The following is a 2,469-nucleotide window of genomic DNA, read 5'->3' on the forward strand; positions in this document are numbered from 1 at the left end:
TCTAGAGTCTAGAAGTTCAAGCTCAAGGTTGAACTTCTAGAGTTGAACTTTTGTCAACCAAAAGGCAGAATTGGTACCTTTTGAAGACTGTGAAGGAGAATCTGTTCCAGGTATCTCCTAGCTCTGTGGGTTTTCAGGCAGTCTTCTACTTCTGCACCATTGTTACTGAGTGAACCTGGGGAGGGCGGCAAATTCTGTTACCAAAACAAGCCTCCTACCCTGGGGTCTTTCTGTCACTGTGGGTTCTTTGCCCACTACCAGGTCAGGAACTGTGGCTCTCAATGCCAGAGTTTGGTGAAAAGGAAAGGAACTATTTATTCAAAATTTATATAGGTTTAGAGTAATGGCAGAATGGTGCCATTAAAATCCCAAAGTCCCTTTATAATACCCACAAACACATACAGTCCTGCCTTTCTCCCTTTACCCAACCAGGCCAGTCAGGAGTACCATATCTGAGGAAAAAGAAACAGAAGTCCATAGCTTGGCTAGACTCCCGTTCTTCCCAGTAATCCGTGCTTCATGGGGTAGGTCTCCTGCAGCCCCCAGCACCATCAGCTGTGATGCCATGATCTCCAGTTCTTAACCCAAAACCACGTGGTACCTTCTCCTGGCCCAGCAGCAAGTCCTTTCACCCCTTTCCTTCCCACATGGTCTCGCATTGTCCCCCCATCTAGTCCTGCATTGTCCCTCTTTTGTCCTGACAGCCTGCCTTTAGTTTAAATCCCAGCCTGGAACCTCCTTTACAACCCCATTTTTTACCCCTCCTACAATAGGTTACACCTGCCGGTAGTCTGGTTTCTTCTGCCTTTCTCTGCTGCCATTATTAGCCCAAACAAGCATGGCCCCATGATGCGAAAGCTGCCTCGATGCTGCTCTGGCAGGCACAGGAAGCCCCTCCAGCTACATGGCTATATGTATCACAGGTTCGAGTCACACCCGTCTCCCTAGCTAGCTTGCTGTTAATGAGCAAAATAACTCTCAATGGCCCCACTCCATGTCTGCCACCCCCAGCTAGACTTTAGTATATCTTATATTATCGAACACCCCAAGTTCTGGATCTTGTTACAAATCCCCCTTTGGGGGTCCCTGGGGCCTCCCAGCTTACACTCCATTACAGCATCACCCTGATCTCTATCTTCTGCCTTTTTTTCGGGTGATAGTATGCGTGTGTGTAATTGGTGACTAAGTGTTTGAGGAAGAGAGATGGGGGAGGAGGAAGGGAGGGAGGCAGGATTAAAAGGAAGGAGAGAGGAAGAGAAAGAGAGACTTCTTTTTTCTATAAGGACACCATTCATTTTGGATTAGGGGCCTACCTTATTACAGTAAAACACGACCCCAGTTTAAGTGAATACATTTGCAATGACCATATTTCCAAATATGGTCACATTCTGAGGTACTACTAGGTGTCAGGACTTTAACATTAATTTTGAGAGGTCAAAATTCAAACCATAATGCAGAAAAAAAATAAATAACATAGTTTCTGCTTCCTTTCAGTGAAGTCATAATCAGGAGTGGAAGACAAAAACATGTAAATAAATGCAAGATACTGCAAAAAGTGCCATTAAGACTGAATAAAATACTTATAAAAGTCTAAATAAGAGGTGCCAAAGGGGAATGATTAGTATGAATGAGTATGACTACAGAGAAATGTATAATTTAAACTTCTGTTCAAAAGGCAGAATTTTCCCAAATAGTGAAAGATTAAAGGGAGTTTCTAATTCAAGGAACACCATATACAAATGAGGAGAAGAATTTACCTTTGAGCATCCTGCATACTCACCTGGTCCATGGGTTTTGAGGGTGTAGATGATAAAAGGTAGAATGAGAAGAAAGTTGAGCTTAGTCTGCCAATCTTGAGTGGCACGCTAAGAAATATTTCGTGTATTCCATACAACATACTTTAATGTGGATGGAAGATCATCAGATACTTTTCAGTAAGAGAATTACAACTTCTTACCCATATTTTGTAAAGAAATTTCAGAAAATGAGGTACAAAAAAAGGATAAAAAGAGTTCAGAAAGTTGGTTTTACTAGAATTAAAAGAGTTAGAAGAGATTGGTGTAATTTTTTTCTAGACTTTAGTTTATATTGCTACATCATGGATATCTATGCTACTTCTGTAGAATTAGATACAAAGTATGTCTCTACAAATCACTTGCCAAAAATGAAGCACAAATTTATAACTTTACAGTGGAGAAACATAGCAGATAGCACCTTGACAATGTGAGCAAGGTTGGCATCATCTGTAATGGGACAACTGCCATCACGTGGCTCTCCGGGTGGTTCACTGAGGACACCTCATGTTTATAATCTCCCTGCTAAAAATCTATAACCTGATCTAATCAAACGGGAATATCAAACAAGCCCAAACTGAGGGATATTCTATGAAACAACTAGCCTGTACATTAAATGTAAAATCAATGTCTTAAAGCCCACGAGAGGCTAGGGAACTACCTAGAACAAAGAAGA

This window comes from Sturnira hondurensis, unplaced genomic scaffold, assembly GCF_014824575.4.
Source record: "Sturnira hondurensis isolate 20B ecotype Veracruz unplaced genomic scaffold, ASM1482457v3 Scaffold0021354, whole genome shotgun sequence".
Taxonomy (NCBI): Eukaryota; Metazoa; Chordata; class Mammalia; order Chiroptera; family Phyllostomidae; genus Sturnira; species Sturnira hondurensis.